Source organism: Lactuca virosa, chromosome 6 (genome assembly GCF_052849685.1).
Source record: "Lactuca virosa cultivar CGN04683 chromosome 6, Lactuca_virosa_CGN04683_v6, whole genome shotgun sequence".
Classification (NCBI taxonomy): Eukaryota; Viridiplantae; Streptophyta; class Magnoliopsida; order Asterales; family Asteraceae; genus Lactuca; species Lactuca virosa.
In genome coordinates, this window is record NC_136431.1 from 112,356,575 (window position 1) to 112,363,823 (window position 7,249).

The 7,249-nt window shown below is 35.8% G+C and overlaps 1 pseudogene; it reads left to right on the forward strand.

The window, feature by feature from the left end:
- The first annotated feature begins 1,178 nt into the window (after positions 1 to 1,178).
- LOC145121861 (uncharacterized) lies at positions 1,179 to 4,242 on the forward strand (annotated as a pseudogene).
- Positions 4,243 to 7,249: the final 3,007 nt, after the last annotated feature.

A 7,249-nucleotide genomic window follows, 5' to 3' on the forward strand; every position in this document is an offset into this window, starting at 1 on the left:
CATTTTAATCTTAAAAGATACAATCATATGTGAATATTACATTATATAATCAAATGTAAATCTTACATGATACATATACATATGCATTTTTGTGAGTGTTCTTGCACTAATCAATTTTTCTTTTTCAATTTTTTTTCTAGATTTGGAAGAATTAGTGGAAAATACTGAAGAGGTGAAAAGTGATAAATTGAAGAAAATATGAAAATCTTGACACAAAGACATGAAAACGATTTGTAATTTTGTAGCATTTTTTGCTTTTTATATTTTATTATCGAATAAATTACTTATACTATTGTGTTTTTTGGTTGGTAAATAAAAATGATTTTTTTTTTGATAATTTACTTACGAATATTATAGTAAAAGACATATATATATATATATATATATATATATATATATATATATATATATATATATATATATATATATATATATATATTTGAAAAAGATATGCATATATGCACCGCACCTATAACGTTGATTTTTTTTTGTTAAAAAATTATAGTTTTTTTTTTAAATATTCAAATTTTTTTAAAATTTACCATTTTTAAAAAAATTACAGTTTTTTTAAAAAAAACATTTTTTTCAATTTTTTTAAAATAATTAATTTTTTCATAAAAATTAAAATCTGCATTTTAAAAAAATGAAAATTATTATTTTTATTAAAAAAATCTGAAAATTTTATTTACAATGTTAATTTTTAGACATTTATTAATATTTAGAATAACAAACACTAAATGAGATTGGTAAGATGACGATCATGCCATTAATGAGTTACTTTTGATCTAACGCTCCACATTTAGTTCTCGGGTTCTCGGAAAACTATGAGTTCTCAACGGATCTCACCCCTATATATATAACACAAATGCCCTATAAAGTTCCTAGGGTTGGTCGATTCAGTCCCTAAAATTATGTCTGGCTTTATGGGGGTATACACTAGGATACGACCTGCTCGTTTAGTCTCTTTCAACCTATACTAGCCGGTTTACCATGTGACAGTGGCCATTTAGACCAAAAAAACTCACATTGTGCCCCTATAAAGCCAAAAAAAATAAGTGTGGGGATCAAATGTTTATGCCACAAGATCGAAGTGATTTGGGAGAAGAAGAAAGTTGATAATGGAATGAGCGATAACAAATATTTCGTTATGCTTGTTCGTATGTTCGTTGGAGAGCAAAAGGGGAGAGATGATAGGCTTAACTTCCATCGCCATTAACATACCACTCATTCTCTCCTCTCTTTCTGATAAAACCAATCCAAATACTAAACCCCAAGTTCGTCGGATCAAACTATGACACCATTACCTCCGCCATCAATCCTAGCCGGAAAACAAGAAAATGAGAAGAAACCCTTGGTTTTAGAAATAGAATGTTGAAGCAGGAATTTTGAAAGATCCTAACATCAACAGACATGTTTTCGCATATAATTAAGTGACATTCAGTAGTTAGTTTTGTTTATTCGATGTGAATTATGAACTTTTTAGCTTTCCATTTTCCAAATTGAAATATGTGCTTTTGTGTTGTGAAATCGAAGCACTAATGAATCTATCACACCCCCAAACCAGAACGGCGGAAACGTTCGGGGGCGGAGGACGTCATGTACAGTATCATAACAATGCATAATAGTAAAACAAGCAACAACATCATCCATTGCATTAATAATATAATTTTAATACAAGTGTGTTCTGCATAGTTTGAAAGACACCAAAATATGAATCAAAATAAAAGACGAGTCTTGAACGTGCTCCGTCTTCTCAAAACCTGGTCATCGGTACCTGTCTACTGGTGACCTGAGAATACAAGTTATTTTGAAAGCGTAGATCAGCATTAAAGCTGGTGAGCTCATAAGTATTTTAGTGTCATTGTTTGTGTAAGTTGATGAAAATGTTTGTATGTGTTTGATGTACATGTTTGTAAGTGTTTAATGTAAATGTTTGTATACTTCCTAGAAAATCCTATATTTTCTACTAAAGTAGTCTTCTACCAAGACCCGACTGTTCTTTATGTTTGTTCTTTTGTAAAAGTGAGTGTTTTTCCCAAGTAAGACTATCATTACCAAAATATAGTTTATATTACCGTTTATGTGAGAAGATCACAATGTGAATGTTATGGGAAAATAAAGATGTACTGTAGTATTATATAAGTAACTACAATTTTACAAACTACCTTAAACCAATTTGTTTAGTTAAGGTAAAATGTGATAAGATTGTAACCATACTTGATTGACTAGTAAACACGACGATCAAAGACGTCGAAATGATATGACATTCGTCACCCGTAGACCTGCAGGTCCCACTGTAGCTAGCAGCAAGGTGTAGGATGGTCAATCCCATATATATCTATACACAAACTCACGCTCTCCCTCCAAGAGACTTTGGTTACAAAACGTGACACAGCAGTATATTGCCATTCCATGAAGTAGTGGCTCACATTAATGTTATAGTGTTCTTGTATTTGTATAGTATGTTCTCTCTGTTCTAGTGTATAGTATGTTCTCTCTGTTCTAGTGTATAGTATGTTCTCTCTGTTCTAGTGTATAGTATGTTCTCTCTGTTCTAGTGTATAGTATGTTCTCTCTGTATTGTTTCTCGTTATAGTATGTTTGAACTGACTCATGTATGAACTGACTCTTGTATGTTTCATTGTTCTAGAAATAGTAAGTAGTAAGTAGTAACTTTCTAAACTATACCTATTATAGTTTACTAGTACTGTTATTTGAATGACTGATCATGTTTGTACACCTTTGCTACCCAAAGGTATTGAACTGATTGGAAGAACTTTTATATCTATACATATATACATAATATATAACTAAGATTCAAACGACACTCGGACAAACAACCGATACCCTAAGTCCACAACCAAACAAGGAACAGGAAATAAAGCGAGTTATCAGTCCTAAGCCCTTTCAACCTTATTTATATAACTATATCTATATAGACATGATTTTGAAAATATATAAGTTTAAAAGAGTTTTGTAAAATGATAAAGAGTCTAACATATAAAAGAGTTTATAAAACGATTTGAAGCGGTTTGTTTGATAAAACAGTTTTGAAGTATAAGAAATTCACTTGTTTGGTAGTTATTAATCACATGTGATTGATATAATAACTATAATGTTTTCTACTTGTATTCCCCCCCCCCCTCATAAAAGCATTTAAAATCATTTAAAAGATAAGTTATGGGGTATGAACTCACCTGTAGTGAGTGATTCGAATGTAAGATCGATATAGGATGCAAAGTGTCAAGTGAAGTCTTGAGCACAAACAGATCCTATTAAGCATATAATGACACATATATGTATATAATTAGTGTACATAACAACTAATCATGATAGGGAACAACCTTAGGGACTAGGAAACACTTGGATTGAAGTGTTACAATCACAAATGATTGTTCTAAAGTAGTTCACGGCCAAACTAAGGAATGTTCACGACCTTAAGAGGGTTCATGGCCCATGAACACATGATGTGTTGATGGCCCAACCTTGATTCTATGAGGTGTTCACAGCCAAACCTTGCATCTTAAGGAGGGTTCACGGCCAAGTCAAGATCTTATGAACGGTTCACGGTTGAAAAAGTTAAGAGAGAAAGAGGAGTGTTCACGGCTAGGGTTGAAGAGTTGGAAAAAGTGAAGAAAATGAGCCCTAATTGTTTATATAGGGGACTTGTTCACGGCCAGGAGTCTAGATGTGGCCGTGAACCCATTTTGATGGAGTTTCCGGCTCAATTATAACTCAAAGAACCCGAGCTAACACATCCTAACACACAAACCTTGAGTGTACTAGGTTTAAAACTCTCAAACCGAATCTTAACAATGCTAAAAGATAACATAAACAAGTCTGACTTTTGATTGAATTGATTGACTTTACAAGATAGAAATTTTGGGTTGTCACAGAATCTGACCAAGAAAAATACTTGTTTGATTCAATTTTGCCAAATTCGATTAGGAGAAGGGAATGGGATGTGGAGAAGAACTTTCGAGAGATTGCTGAATAGATAATTGACAAAACTGAAGTTTCGTCTCGCTTTACTAGTAAATAAATCATCACTTTATTGACTATGTATAAACTTTGAAGTGGTGAATTTTCCTGATTCAAGTTGTTTTATGCATTTCAGGGAAGAATATTCTGAAGGTAGTGTTCCTATGGATCCTTCGATTGTGGATCCTATCGTTTCTTGTGGCTTCTGGGGTTGTGAAGCTGCCAATCATCTCCACATTTCTTGATGACCTATGCATGTGAATTAAATCTATCCAATTTATCAGGTTTCTTCTTCTCCCAAATCACTTCGATTTTGTGGCATAAGCATTTGATCCCTAAGCTTATTTTTTGGCATTATAGTGGCACAATATGAGTTTTTTTGGTCTAAATGGTCACTGTCGCATGGTGAACCAACTATTAGAGGCTGAAAGGGACTAAAAGAGTAGGTCATATCCTAATTTATACCCCCATAAAGCCAGACAAAAACTTTAGGTACTGAATCGACCAACCCTAGAAACTTTGTTGGGCATTTGTGTCATTTTCCCTATATATATATATATATATATATATATATATATATATATATATATATATATATATATACGCACTAAATTCATATATGGATGGACATCTATTGTGTGGACGGTGCTATTCTATGAGAATAACTAAGAAAATGTTTTGTTTGGTAATGTGAATACGTTCAACATGACATAACTATTATCATTATCACGTATTTTCACTAATTAAATAGTCTATGAGGGTATTATGGATTTTTTTATACTCATTCTGTCAGAATGAGTTCTTGATAATCATATTATGTAAGAATGAAAATGAGTGAAAAACGACGTGTAAGAAACAAAATGAATAAGAATTATTAAGAATGCATGATTATGACGTGTGAGAATCACTTGCGTCACTTTGATCATCATCTTATACTTTCTTTATTCTGAACATCACAACCTCTCATACAATTTGGTTGATTCTTGCTTGTTCATTTTTTGACCAAAACAAATTGGCGCCCACCATGGGGCCGTGGTGTTTAAAATCATGTATACACAATCGACCCTGTCCTCTTCCTCAATTTCTCCCATTTCCTCCAAAATCCTTCCACCACCTCCAGCCGGAGCTCCCAAGAAAGCCTCAGAAGCACCGAAGAAAAACACTTCTCCAGTCGTTACCCAAGGACTCCATGATCCTCTTATGCTGATTTCCAACAATGAAATATTCGCTATGATGAAGTGACTAGAACGAAAAGCCTCCCAACAACAGGAGGATAACAGGACAATTCTCAAGGAAGTGGAGAGAATGAGGACAAAATTCTACAAGCCTCAGGAAGCAACACCCTCGATCTTGCAGTCGAAGATCCTGAACTTCGATAACAGGGGATCCTCAACGATTCTCCGTGAGATAGGATCCGCAATACTGGCCTCTGTTCCCGTCTGGGGCGCAACTCCAAGAGCGCAAGCCGATACAACCCAGGGTCCCAACGAAACCTTCGTTACTCCCAGTAACAAGGATCCTAGTAACCTCTTCAATAATAATATCTTTACGACTAACTCAATGGATCTTGATACAAGTTTAAGCCCAATCATGGCTAAAGAGCTTAAGCAATTAAAACAAAAGATCTCAAGCGTCCTGGAGTTGTTCAACCTGTGCTAGAAGTATCCCCCACATGCCAAAGGATCTCAAGATTTGTTCGAGTAATAGCTGATACCGAAGTCCCAAAGCGCTTCCAAACCCCCAACATGAAGCCTTATGACGATACTACATATCCTAAGGAGCATATGGCACAATACAGGGAAAGGATGGAGATCATTCACATCCTTACTCACTTGAAAGAAGCTTGTGTAACATCCCGGGTTTCAGGTATTTTCAAATCCTTCCTTTGGTTTTAAAGTTATATCATTATGGTCCTTGGATTGTAAAGATGTAGCCCTAAGAAGCCCTAGTGTCAAAGTAGGAATTTTGGGAACTACGGTTGTACGATAAGAGTACATGTGTGTACGCTAAGCATACTAGGGCGCGCCCTAGAACGCTGGGCGTACACATACGTATGTTGGGCATACTTAAGTCCGAGTGAAACCCTAATTTTCAGGGATTAAGGAGTATTTAAACACCTTTATGGATCATTTGTCCTCATCCTTCCAGCCTCCAAGCCCTTGAGTCATTTTTGGCAAACCCTAACCCCCTAAGAGAATGTTTTAAGCTAAAAGTGTGTTCTTTGTGTGCTTCAGGAAGAAGGAGTTGCATCAAGGAGGTTAGAAGTTGAAGCAATCTTGTGGATCTTGGATCATTATCTTCTTGGGAAGCTCCATAAGATAAAAATTGGCTACCTTTATGCTTTGTTTGCTTGGATCTCACTTTGGTAGCTTTATGATGTTCTTCTTGTCCCAAAACTCCTATTGTTATGCATGTTTGGTTTTGGATGTTTTGGGCTGTCCTTTCAGACCCTAGGAAGGGTTCTAAGCCATAAAAATGAGGTCCCTTTAGCTAGTTTGTCTCCATAATTCTTGTAGAAGGTCTTAATGGATTAAGACCCTGTATTAAGGACTTTTTGGATGTTTAAAGTCATAAAGTTGGAGATTATGACTATGGGGTGCAATTGGACCATGGATATGAAGTTTGGGCTTAAGTGCTTAAGCCATTAAGCACTAAATGAGGTTTGGGGCTCTATGAGGGTACGCCCCACGGAGAAAGGAGTACGCCCCGTGTACTCGGTCAACATCCCCTTTTGTCAGTCGATACGAAGCTCGTGTACGCTGCACGTACCTCCGGAGTACGCCCCGTGTACTCGCATGGTTCAACCATTTTTGAGTTAATTCGGCTGGATTGACTCGGTTGGGTTGACTCGGCTGGGTTGACTCAGTGGGTTTATGGATTTTGACCATGTTTGACCAAGTTTGACCAAGTTTAACTTTTAAGGGTATTTTGGGTATTATTGGGTTTTGATGGAATTGGTTACTTGGTGGTTGTAGGCATTTGAGTTGAAAGCTGAGATTCAGAGTCGGGCCTTATCAGTTCTGTGCTGCTTGTGAGGTGAGTTTTCCTCACTGTACTTTCGGGTCGAAGGCACCAAGGCCGGCCCATTGGTTTGATAACTTGATATCGTTGTTATGCTGAGTATGGGACAAATATGCATGCTAGTTTTGATATGCTAGTCTGGTACATCTGTAGGACTACCTGTGATACTGTCTGTTTATTTGTGTATGATATTATCTGTTATATGTCGACATATTGTGTGGCTTGGGTTGAGGTTGTACTGCTCCGT